Source organism: Arachis ipaensis, chromosome B10 (genome assembly GCF_059453495.1).
Source record: "Arachis ipaensis isolate K30076 ecotype BB chromosome B10, ASM5945349v1, whole genome shotgun sequence".
Classification (NCBI taxonomy): Eukaryota; Viridiplantae; Streptophyta; class Magnoliopsida; order Fabales; family Fabaceae; genus Arachis; species Arachis ipaensis.
This window is the reverse complement of record NC_142435.1, coordinates 130492019-130505705: the sequence shown is the minus strand read 5'-3', so window position 1 is coordinate 130505705 and position 13687 is coordinate 130492019. Positions and strand designations below refer to the sequence as shown.

General features: G+C 38.7%; 1 non-coding gene and 1 pseudogene across 1 annotated transcript; both read right to left on the bottom strand.

The window, feature by feature from the left end:
• Positions 1-204: 204 nt before the first annotated feature.
• On the bottom strand, positions 205-688 carry LOC148581725 (uncharacterized; annotated as a pseudogene).
• Positions 689-4901: 4213 nt separating this feature from the next.
• On the bottom strand, positions 4902-5005 carry LOC148581724 (small nucleolar RNA R71). The gene has a single exon (XR_015898498.1). It is a non-coding gene; the product is annotated as a small nucleolar RNA R71 (small nucleolar RNA).
• Positions 5006-13687: the final 8682 nt, after the last annotated feature.

Genomic DNA, 13687 nt, shown 5'->3' with positions numbered 1-13687 from the left:
AGTGCAAAATGCAACAAAGTAAAAAAAATATCCAGACGACTAATATATACAAGAATCTAAAAGTGCACTAAAATAAAAAATGAAAACACTGAAAAGTAAAACAAAATAGAAGTGTCTAAAATGGAATGATTCACCCGAAATAACTCTGCCGATGAAGACGACCTCCCCACACTTAAATGCTAGCATCGTCCTCGATGCTCTCGATCAAACTGGGTGAGAAGGATCATCGCACACTGGCCCACTGTCAGCTGCAGGTGTCTGTGACTCTGTCAGATGCTCAGGCTGAGTCTCCTCATGCTGTGCAACCTCCTACTGATCCTCCTCCTCTTCAGAGTGCTCCGAGGGTGTATCAGGCTCAGAGGGGATGTCAGTACGCCCAGAGGTCATAATCAGCTTCAACTGTGCATAGCGTCGCAATAACGTCGCAACAAGCACTGCTCCATCCGATCCATGCGCTCAAAGAGGCGCTGCACAAGGTGGTAAACTGGCTGAGAAGTGGAAGATGGTGCTGCTGAAGTAGGCGGTGCTAAAGGTGCTGTTGAGGATATGGCCGCCTCAGTGGGAGTAGTAGTAGGTGCTCTGTAGCCTAGAGTTCCAAACCGCTTGCCGTGTGGAATAACCTTTTGCGGTCGGCAACCGGTGGTCTCTCATCTTGGGGCTCCCAGGGTACCTCAGCGCGGATCGCCATCTGAGTGATCAAGTATGGGAATGCCAGGGTGCCTCTGACATGAACTCTAGACATATACTTCCTGATAAGTCTTGGAAGGTATAGGTCCTTGCCTTCCAAGACACATGATGAGCGGATAATTTATACCCTTTTTGGCATTATTTTTACATAGTTTTTAGTATGTTTTAGTTACTTTTATTATATTTTTATTAATTTTTATTCAAAAATCACATTTCTGGACTTTACTATAAGTTTGTGTATTTTTTCTGTGATTTCAGGTATTTTCTGGCTGAAATTGAGGGACCTGAGCAAAAATCTGATTCAGAGGCTGAAAAAGGACTGCAGATGCTATTAGATTCTGACCTCCCTGCACTCAAAGTAGATTTTCTGGAGCTACAGAAGCCCAATTGGCGCGCTCTCAATTGCGTTGGAAAGTAGACATCCTGGGCTTTCCAGCAATATATAATAGTCTATACTTCACCTGAGATTTGATGGCCCAAACTGGCGTTCAAATTCAGCCTAAAACATCTTGGCGTAAAACGCCCAAACTGGCACCAGAATTGGAGTTAAACGCCCAAACTAGCACCACAGCTGGCGTTTAACTCCAGGAAAAGCCTAAGCATGAAAAAGCTTCAATGCTCAGCCCAAGCACACACCAAGTGGGCCCCGAAAGTATATTTCTGTACTATCTGCACTTATTTACTCATTTTCTATAACCCTAGGTTACTAGTCTAGTATATAAACTACTTTTAGAGATTTATTTTACAGTTTTGATATCTTTGAGCTATCTGTAGATCATTTTGTAGACGTTTGGAGGCTGGCCTCACGGCCATGCCTAGACCTCTTTCAGTTATGTATTCTCTACGGTGGAGTTTCTATGCCCCATAGATTAAAGCGTGGAGCTCTGCTGTTCTTCATGAATTAATGCAAGTACTAATGTTTTCAATTCAATTCACGCCTACTTCTTCTCCAAGATATATTCTCGTACTTAATTCAGTTAATTCAGAATGAAGGGGTGACCCGCGACAATCACCCAATCTTCGTTACTCGCTTAGCCAAGATCGCGTGCCTGACAACCACAAAGCGGTCTACATGATGTTCAACGTAGTCATTGGAGGACAGCTGGAGTATATTCTCTTGGATATCTAATACACGGATTAAGTCCGTGAGATTAGTATCTTCGTGGTATAGGCTAGAATTATTGGCAGCCATCCCTGGGATCCGAAAAGTCTAAACATTGTCTGTGGTATTCTGAGTAGGATCTGGGAAAGGATGACTGTGACGAGCTTCAAACCTGCGAATGTGGGGCACAAGTAACAGTGTGCAAAATGACAATGGTCCTATTCCGACGCTAGCGGGAATCGACAGATGATTAGCCGTGCGGTGACAACGCATATAGATTTGTTTTCATCCGAGAGGATCATACAGCTTGCCATGGAAGGAGGTAACGCATGGTTGGAAGAAGGCAATAGGAAAGCAGAGGTTCTGAAGCAACAAAGCATCTCCAGACGCTTATCTGAAATTCCTACCAATGAATTACATAAGTAAATTTATCTTATTTTATATTTTATTTATAATTTAATTATCAAAACCTCATAACCATTTGAATCCGCCTGACTGAGATTTACAAGGATGACCATAGCTTGCTTCAAGCCAACAATCTCCGTGGGATCGACTCTTACTCACGTAAGGTATTACTTGGATGACCCAGTGCCCTTGCTGGTCAGCTGCACGGAGTTGTGAGAAAAGTGTGAGACCACGACTCCGTCCCGCACCAAGTTTTTGGCACCGTTGCCGGGGATTGTTCGAGTTTGGACAACTGAGGGTTCATCTTGTTGCTCAGATTAGGTAATTTTATTCTATGTTTAAGCATTTTACTTTTAATTTTCGAAAAATAGTTCAAAAAAAAATTTATGGTTTTCAAAAAAATTCAAAACAAAAAAAAAATTTTTGTGTTCTTCAGAATTTTTAAGAACGAATTCTAGAGTTTCATAAGTGATGTTGAAGCCTGGCTGGCTGTTTAGCCATGTCTAATCTTTTGGAATGAGGCTTTCACTTCTCATTGACATGCTTGTATGTTTTATGCTAAAGCTTGGCTGGCTATTTGGCCATGTCTAATTTTTTTGGACCGAAGCTTTCACTCAAAGCTTGGCTGGCCATTTGACCATGTCTAATTCTTTTGGACCGGAACTTTAGACTAACATTGCATGATTCCTGGAATTCTTATTAAAAATTTCGTATCTTTTTATTTTCTTTTTCCAACATAATTTTCGAAAAATCCAAAAAAAAATTAAAAAAATCATAAAAACCAAAAATATTTTGTGTTTCTTGTTTAAGTCTAGTGTCAAATTTTAAGTTTGCTTTCAATTTCATGTTTTAACCTTTCTCAAAATTTTCGAAAATTCATGCATATGTTCTTCATAATCTTCAAGTTGTTCTTGATTATTTTCTTTATTTGATCTTTGCATTTTCTTGTTTTGTGTCTTTTCTTATTTTTCATATGCATTTTTGAATTACTAGTGTCTAAAGTTTAAAAATTTTTAAGTTTGGTATCTTGCATTTTTTTTATTTTCTTAAAAATTTTCAAAAATATGTTCTTGATGTTCATCATGATCTTCAAAGTGTTCTTGGTGTTCATCTTGACATTCAAAGTGTTCTTGCATGCATTTATTGTTTTGATCTTGAATTTTTATATTTTGTTTCATTTTTATATTTTTCTCTCTCCTCATAAAAAATTCAAAAATAAAAAAAATTTATCTTTTCCTTATTTCACTCATAAATTTCGAAATTTTGAATTAATTTAGTCAAAAAGTTTTAAAATTTAGTTGCTTCTTCTTAGTCAAGTCAAAATTTCAATTTAAAAACTTTATCTTTTCAAATCCTTTTCAAAAATAAAATCTTTTTCAATTTTCCCTTAATATTTTCGAAAATTTTAAAATTTGATTTTCAAAATCTTTTTCTTATTTTTATTTCATATTTCCAAAATTAATGCTAACAATTAATGTTTAGATTCAAAAAAATTTATAAGTTGTTACTTGCCTATTAAGAAAGGATCAATCTTTAAATTCTACAATCATATCTTTTAGTTTCTTGTTAGTCAAGTAATCAACTTTAATTTCAAAAATCAAATCTTTTTAATTTCCTTTTCAAAATAAATTTCAATCATATCTTTTTCAAAACTTAATTTCAAAATCTTTTTCTAACTTTTTATCTTTTCAAAATTGATTTTCAAATCTTTTTCAATTAACTACTTGACTTTTTGTTTGATTTTAAAAGTTTACTATTTCATATCTTTTTCAAAACCACCTAACTAGTTTTCTCTCTCTAATTTTCGAAAACTACTAACCCCTTTTTCAAAATCCTTTTTAATTAACTAATTATTTTAAATTCTAATTTCATTTTATTTCTCTTTTTGATTTTCGAATTCTAACTAATAAATTAAATAAAAACAAAAATATTTTCCTTTTATTTTAATTTAAAATTCGAATTCTCTCTCTCATCTCTTTCTATTTATTTATTTATTTACTAACACTTCTCTTCTTCTTATAATTCGAACCCTCTCTCCCTCTATGTGTTCGAATTCTTCATCTTCTCTCTTCTTCATTCTATTTCTTCTATTCTTCTACTCACATAAAGGAATCTCTATACTGTGACATAGAGGATTCCTATTCTTTTCTGTTCTCTTCTTTTTCATATGAGCAGGAGCAAGGATAAGAACATTCTTGTTGAAGCTGATCTGGAACCTGAAAGGACTCTAAAGAGGAAGCTAAGAGAAGCTAAAGCACAACACTCTGGAGAGGACCTGACAGAATTTTTCGAAAAAGAAGAAGAGATGGTCGAACCCAACAACAATGGTGGAGATGCAAGGAAGATGCTTGGTGACTTTATTGCACCCTCTTCTGACTTCTGTGGAAGGAGCATTTCAATTCTTGCAATTGGAGCAAACAACTTTGAGCTTAAGCCTCAATTAGTTTCTCTAATGCAGCAGAATTGTAAGTTTCATGGACTTCAATTGGAAGATCCTCATCAGTTCTTAGCTGAATTCTTACAAATCTGTGACACTATTAAGACCAATGGGGTTAATCTTGAGGTCTACAGACTTATGCTTTTCCCCTTTGCTGTAAGAGACAGAGCTAGGACATGGTTGGACTCACAACCTAAAGATAGCCTGAACTCTTGGGAAAAGTTGGTCAATGCTTTCTTGGCCAAATTCTTTCCACCTCAAAAATTGAGCAAGCTTAGAGTGGAAGTCCAAACCTTCAGACAGAAGGAAGGTGAATCCCTCTATGAAGCTTGGGAAAGATACAAGCAATTGATCAGAAGGTGTCCTTCTGACATGTTTTCAGAATGGAGCATCATATGTATATTCTATGATGGTCTGTCTGAATTGTCCAAGATGTCATTGGACCACTCTGCTGGATGATCTCTTCATCTGAAGAAGACGCCTACAGAAGCCCAGGAACTCATTGAAATGGTTGCAAATAACCAGTTCATGTACACTTCTGAAAGGAATCCTGCGAATAATGGGACAACTCAGAAGAAAGGAGTTCTTGAGATTGATACTTTGAATGCAATATTGGCTCAGAATAAAATATTGACTCAGCAAGTCAATATGATTTCTCAGAGTCTATCTGGAATGCAAGATGCATCAGGAAGTACTAAGGAAGCTTCCTCTGAAGAAGAAGCCTATGACCCTGAGAACCCTGGAATGGAAGAGGTGAATTACATGGGAGAATCCTATAGAAACACCTATAATCCTTCATGGAGGAATCATCCTAATCTCTCATGGAAGGATCAACAGAAGCCTAATCAAGGCTTCAATAATAATAATGGTGGAAGAAACAGGTTTGGCAATAGCAAACCTTTTCCATCATCTTCTCAGCAACAGACAGAAAATTCTAGGCAGAGCCACTCTGACTTAGCAACTGTAGTCTCTGATCTATCTAAGACCACTCTCAGCTTCATGACTGAAGCAAGGTCCTCCATTAGAAATTTGGAGGCAAAAGTGGGTCAGCTGAGTAAAAGAGTTACTGAAATCCCTCCCAGTACTCTCCCAAGCAATACAGAAGAGAATCCAAAAAGAGAGTGCAAGGCCATAAACACGTCCCACATGGCCGAACCTATAGATGGGGGAAAGGCAGTGATTTCCAGTGAGGAAGACCTCAATGGATGTCCACTGGCCTCCAAGGAGTTTCCTAGTGAAGAACCAAAGGAATCTGAGGCTCATATAGAGACCATAGAGATTCCACTGAACTTACTGTTGCCACTTGCCATTCATGAGCTCTGATGAATATTCTTCCTCTAAAGAGGATAAAGATATTATTGAAGAGCAAGTTGCTCAATATCTAGGAGCAATCATAAAGCTGAATGCCAAGCTATTTGGTAATGAGACTTGGGAGGATGAACCCCATTGCTCATCAATGAACTAAATGATCTGGTTCAACTGAAATTACCTCAGAAGAAACAGGATCCTGAAAAGTTCTTAATACCTTGTACTATAGCCACCATGACCTTTGAGAAGGCTCTGTGTGATCTGGGGTTAGGGATAAACCTCATGCCCCTCTCTGTAATGGAGAAACTAGGGATCTTTGAGGTGCAGGCTGCAAGAATCTCACTAGAGATGGCATACAATTCAAGGAAACAGGCTTATGGACTTATAGAGGATGTCTTAGTGAAGGTTGAAGGCCTGTACATCCCTGCTGATTTCATAATCCTAGACACTGGGAAGGAAGAGGATAAATCCATCATCCTTGGAAGACCCTTCTTAGCCACAGCAAGAGCTGTGATTGATGTGGACAGAGGAGAGCTAGTCCTTCAATTGAATGAAGACTACCTTGTGTTTAAGGCTCAAGGATCTTCTTCTGTAACCATGGAGAGGAAGCATGAAAAGCTTCTCTCAACACAGAGTCAAATAGAGTTCTCATACTCAACTTCTAAGTTTGGTGTTGGGAGGCCATCATCAAGCTCTGAGTCTCTGTGAAGCTCTCTAAGAGCTAACTGTCAAGCTATTGACATTAAAGAAGCGCTTGTTGGGAGGCAACCCAATGTTATTTAATTATATTTATTTTTCATTGTTATTTTATGTTTTCTTTAGGTTGATGATCATGTGAAGTCACAAAAACAACTGAAAAATCAAAAATAGAATAAAAAACAGCATCAAAAATAACACACCCTGGAGGACAAGCCTAAATGGGCATTTAACGCCCAGCCTGGCAGCATTCTGGGCGTTAGACGCCAGAATGGGCAGCACTCTGGGCGTTTAATGCCAGAAAGGGCTGACTGGCATCTGGCTGGCATTAAATGCCAGAAATGGGCACCTGGCTGGTGTTTAACGCCAGAAATGGGCATCTGGCTGCCGTTTAACGCCAAAAATGGGCAGCAGAGTGGCGTTTAACGCTAGGAAAGGTAGCAGAGTTGGCGTTAAACACCATAATTGGCACAGAATGGGCGTTTAAATGCCAGAATGGTGCAGGGACTCGAATTCCTTGACACCTCAAGATCTGTGGACCCCACAGGATCCCCACCTACCCCACATCTTCTTCTCTCCTCTTCACACATTTCCATAACACTCTTCCCCAAACACCCTTGACCAATCCCATCAATACCTCTTCCCCAAACACCCCTCACCTATCAAATCTTACCCTCTTCCCCATAACCTCTTCACCACTCACATCCATCCATCATTAAACCCCACCTACCTCACCATTCAAATTCAAACCATTTCCCTCCCAAACCTAACCCCTCATACACGGCTACCCTCTCTCACTTATCCTATAAATACCCCCTCCTTACCACCTTCATTTTCACACAACATACACACTACTACCCCCTTGGCCGAACCCAAACCACTACTCCATCTCCTCCATTTCTTCTTCTTCTACTCCCTTCTTTCTACTTTTGCTCGAGAACGAGCAATCATTCTAAGTTTGGTGTGGGAACAGCTAAAGCTTTTTGTTTTTCCATAACCATTAATGGCACCTAAGGCCGGAGAAACCTCTAGAATGAGGAAAGAGAAGGCGATTGCTTCCACATCCGAGTCATGGGAGATGGAGAGATTCATCTCAAAGGTCCATCAAGACCACTTCTATAAAGTTGTGGCCAAGAAAAAGGTGATCCCCGAGGTCCCCTTCAAGCTCAAAAAGAGTGAATATCCAGAAATCCGACATGAAGTTTGAAGAAGAGGTTGGGAAATCCTCACCAACCCCATTCAACAAGTCGGGATCTTAATGGTTCAAGAGTTCTATGCCAATGCATGGATCACTAAGAACCATGACCAAAGTGTGAACCCGAACCCAAAGAATTGGCTTACAATGGTTCGGAGGAAATACTTGGATTTTAGTTCGAAAAATGTGAGGTTAGCATTCAACTTGCCAATGATGCAAGGAGATCCTCACCCTTTCACTAGAAGGGTCAACTTTGATCAAAGGTTGGACCAAGTCCTTAGGGACATTTGTGTGGAAGGAGCTCAATGGAAGAGAGACTCAAGAAGCAAGCCAGTTCAACTAAAAAGGATTGACCTCAAACCCGTGGCTAGGGGATGGTTGGAGTTTATCCAACGCTCTATCATTCCTACTAGCAACCGATCTGAAGTTACAATAGACCGGGCTATCATGATCCATAGTATCATGAATGGAGAGGAAGTAGAAGTTCATGAGATCATATCCCTAGAACTCTACAAGGTGGCGGACAAGTCTTCCACTTAGCAAGGTTAGCCTTCCCTCATCTCATTTGTCACCTATGCAATTCAGCTGAAATTGCCATAGAGGGAGATATCCTCATTGAAGAGGACAAGCCCATCACTAAGAAAAGGATGGAGCAAACAAGAGAGCCCACTCATGGACCTCAACAAGAGCATGAGGAAATTCCTCATCATGAAATCCCTGAGATGCCTCAAGGGATGCACTTTCCTCCACAAAACTATTGGGAGCAAATCAACACCTCATTAGGAGAATTGAGTTTCAACATGGGACAACTAAGGATGGAGCACCAAGAGCATTCCATCCTCCTCCATGAAATTAGAGAAGACCAAAGAGCCATGAAGGAGGAGCAACAAAGGCAAGGAAGAGACATTGAGGAGCTAAAGCACTCCATAATATCTTCAAGAGAAAGGACTAGCCGCCATCACTAAGGTGGATCCATTCTTTAATTTCCTTGTTCTTTATTTTCTGTTTTTCGTTTCCTATGAAGCTATGAATGTCCTATGAATCCTTCACCTTTCTTAAATGAAAAATATTTTTAATTGCAAAAGAATAAGAAGTACATGGTTTTGAATTCTATTTTGAAATTAGTTTAATTATTTTAATGTGGTGGCAAAACTTTTTTTGTTTTCTGAATGAATGCTTGAACAGTGCATATTTTTTAATTTGTTGTTTATGAATGTTAAAATTATTGGCTCTTGAAAGAATAATGAAAAAGGAGAAATGTTATTGATAATCTAAAAAATCATAAAATTGATTCTTGAAGCAAGAAAAAGCAGTGAAAAGCTTGCAGAAAAAAAGAAAAAAAAGTGGCGAAAAAAAAAAGAAAGAAAAAGAAAAAGCAAGCAGAAAAAGCCAATAGCCCTTTAAACCAAAAGGCAAGGGTAAAATAAAAAGGATCCAAGGCTTTGAGCATTAATGGATAGGAGGGCCCCAAAGGAATAAAATCCTAGCCTAAGGGGCTAAACCAAGCTGTCCCTAACCATGTGCTTGTGGCGTGAATGTGTCAAGTGAAAAGCTTGAGACTGGGCGGTTAAAGTCGTGGTCCAAAGCAAAAAGAGTGTGCTTAAGAGCTCTGGGCACCTCTAACTGGGGGACTCTAGCAAAGCTGAGTCACAATCTGAAAATGTTCACCCAGTTATGTGTCTGTGGCATTATCCGGTGGTAATATTGGAAAATAAAATGCTTAGGATCATGGCCAAGACTCATAAATTAGCTGTGTTCAAGAATCAACATACTAAACTAGGAGAATCAGTAACACTATCTGAATTCTGAGTTCCTATAGATGCAATCATTGTGAACTTCAAAGGATAAAGTGAGATGCCAAAACTGTTCAGAAGCAAAAAGGCTACAAGTCCCGCTCATCTAATTGAAGCTAATCTTCATTGATAAGTTTGAAATTCATTGTATATTCTTTTTTTTTATCCTATTTTATTTTTAGTTGCTTGGAAACAAGCAACAATTTAAGTTTGGTGTTGTGATGAGCGGATAATTTATACCCTTTTTCGCATTATTTTTACATAGTTTTTAGTATGTTTTAGTTACTTTTTATTATATTTTTATTAGTTTTATTCAAAAATTATATTTCTAGACTTTACTATGAGTTTGTGTATTTTTTCTATGATTTCAGGTATTTTCTGGCTGAAATTGAGGGACCTGAGCAAAAATCTGATTTAGAGGCTGAAAAAGGACTGCAGATGTTGTTGGATTCTGACCTCCCTGCACTCGAAGTGGATTTTCTGGAGCTACAAAAGCTCAATTGGCGCGCTCTCAACTGTGTTAGAAAGTAGACATCCTGGGCTTTCTAGCAATATATAATAGTCCATACTTCACTTGAGATTTGATGGCCCAAACTGGCGTTCAAAGTCAGCCTAAAACATCTTGGTGTAAAACGCCCAAACTGGCACCAGAATTGGAGTTAAACGCCCAAACTGGCACCACAACTGGCGTTTAACTCCAGGAAAAGCCTAAGCATGAAAAAGCTTCAATGCTCAGCCCAAGCACACACCAAGTGGGCCCCGAAAGTGGATTTCTGCACTATCTGTACTTATTTACTCATTTTCTGTAACCCTAGGTTACTAGTCTAGTATATAAACTACTTTTAGAGATTTATTTTATAATTTTGATATCTTTGAGCTATCTGTAGATCATTTTGTACACATTTGGAGGCTGGCCTCACGGCCATGCCTAGACCTCTTTCAATTATGTATTCTCTACGGTGGAGTTTCTACACCCCATAGATTAAGGTGTGGAGCTCTGCTGTTCATCATGAATTAATGCAAGTACTACTATTTTCTATTCAATTCACGCCTACTTCTTCTCTAAGATATACTCTCGTACTTAATTCAGTTAATTCAGAATGAAGGGGTGACCCGTGACAATCACCCAATCTTCGTTACTCGCTTAGCCAAGATCGCGTGCCTGACAACCACAAAGCGGTCTACATGATGTTCAACGTAGTCATTGGACGACAGCTGGAGTATATTTTCTTGGATATCTAATACACGGATTAAGTCCGTGAGATTAGTATCTTCGTGGTATAGGCTAGAATTATTGGCAGCCATCCCTGGGATCCGAAAAGTCTAAACCTCGTCTGTGGTTTTTCGAGTAGGATCTGGAAAGGGATGACTGTGACGAGCTTCAACCTGCGAATGTGGGGCACAAGTGACAGTGTGCAAAAGGACAATGGTCCTATTCCGACGCTAGCGGGAACCGGCAGATGATTAGCCGTGCGGTGACAACGCATATGGATTTTTTTTCATCCGAGAGAATCATACAGCTTGCCATGGAAGGAGGTAACGCATGGTTGGAAGAAGGCAATAGGAAAGCAGAGGTTCTGAAGCAACAAAACATCTCCAGACGCTTATCTGAAATTCCTACCAATGAATTACATAAGTAACTTTATCTTATTTTATATTTTATTTATAATTTAATTATCAAAACCTCATAACCATTTGAATCCGCCTAATTGAGATTTACAAGGATGACCATAGCTTGCTTCAAGCCAACAATCTCCATGGGATCGATCCTTATTCACGTAAGGTATTACTTGGACGACCCAGTGCACTTGCTGGTCAGCTGCACGGAGTTGTGAGAAAAGTGTGAGACCACGACTCCATCCCGAACCAACACACCAGATAAAAAGGATCATAGCTGCTGGCACCTCCGACTCGTGAGTACTTGGCATGACATAATTGCTCAGGATATGTTGCCACAGCTTAACCTCATCATTGAGATAATCAATCTTGATACCCCGTGGAGTTTCCTTCGACTTTCCCAAAGCCCACGGAACATCAGGACGAATGGCTATAGTACGCCGAACGGCATCCCAATCAAAACTCATAAATCTAATAGACTCCTCAGCCTTCTGAAAACCATCTGTATCATCTGTTTTAGGCCGGAAGTGGAGGATATCTTGTATTGCCTCCTCTGTGACCAAGATCTACTTGCCCCTAAGCTGAACTGCATCAAGGGTCGTCCGATAATAGTTAGAATAGAACTCACGGACCCATGATGCATTCATATCTGCTAGATCTCTGTCCAGAAATACCCAACCTCTCTGTTCAATTTGATGTTCAGTATACTTCCTCAAATCAGTTGGTATTCTGAGCTTCCTTTCCAAGTAGAGTTTCTGTTTTTCCACAAACACCGGAAACATGAGTTCACAGTAAAGATTGGAAAATCTGACTGAGTTGGAAGCAGGTACAAGTTGATCAGCTTTTTTCTTATCAGTAAATTTCTTTTCACACCAAAATTCATCCGATAGAACAACGGATGACTGTCCTCTCTTCCTTTTACTGGAGTTGACCTTAGCCTTGCCTTTCCCTTTCCTATCAGACATCCTGAAAAATAGAGTTTCCAGGGAACAGATTATCAAATCAAAGCAGAGAAAAAAAAGCAAGTAAATAAGCAAACAGACAGAAACCAGAAATAGAAGGGTATTGAGGTACACTCATGAAGTGAGCAAAAAAGGTAAATCCTTGGAATGGAAGAAAAGTAAAATTCACAAATCAATCAGAAGCACAATCCAAGAATTCATGCGATACTATTTAAGATGCTTGTTCGTTATGAAACAGCAATTATCATGCTCAAAAGAATATAAGAGAGTTAGTTCGAAAAACTAAAAAGAAAGGTTAGAAAATCAATTAAGTCAAAAGTTAGAAAAGTGGGTTAAAGATCGGTGGCATGATAAGTATTGACTTAACTAAGAGAAGTTCAAAAAGTTTAGGAAACAAGCATACTCACATTCATGAAAATGATGCAAGTCATTGATGATAAAATATGTCAGGCACAAAGGAATAAAAGATAAATACAAGTTATCATAATTGTATTTCATTGGTCAACAAGGTTCTAATTGACACAAAAATCCGTCAAATAGTTCCTTGATTCCGACAATCACAAGTTCAATTGGAAAGGGAACCAAAATGAACGGAAATGAAAACCCATCACCCCATGAATTGACTTTGGTTCAAACAAAATAAATCCAAATTCAAAAGTACTAAAGTCAATTCATGAGTGGAAGTTAAGAGTAAAATAGTTTTCAGAAAAAATTTGGGCAGCATCTCGGCAGTAAAATGGACGTTCCCGGATTAAAACAGCAGCAAAACAACAACTCATATGAATTTCAAAATGATTCAGACAAAATCAGCAACCATAATTTCATATGAACTAAGGTGCATATTCAAACAGAGCAGCCAATTTCAATCCATCAAACCAAGTGTCATATGAATGTATCAACATCTAAACGCACAAACATCACATGTGAATTCATATGAAATAGACAAAGAAGCCAACATGCAGCAGCGAACAAAATAAATTACAGTAGCAAGAACAAGTCAATTTCAGAAAATGATCAAAATCATCCTCACTGCACAAGCAACCATTAGCCATATATAGTAGCTAGTTCACTCCAAACAGCCATGAACAACAACACAGCAGCAATAATACTATGCAGCAGCGTCAAATAAACCAGTTCAGCACAAAAGTAAATCCATGAGATAGCAACATAGCATCAATAACAATTTAAACCTAATCAACAGCATTAAGCAAACTAATTTAGCAAAGGGCAAATCAATGAAGCAGCAGCATTTCCAAACAGCAGCATTACTCAAAACAAACCTAAATCAACTATCCAGTCCAGATTCTCTAACAACCTAGGCAACTAACATGCATTTCTAACTAAATTAAGCTAAACAAAATTAACTAGCAGTAAATGACTGAAACAGAACTCAATTAAGGAAGAACGTGAACCTGGGAAGCAGAATTAGAACAGAGGAAGAGAAAGGACAAGAGAAGGGGAAATGGAAGCAGAGGGATGCCAGCC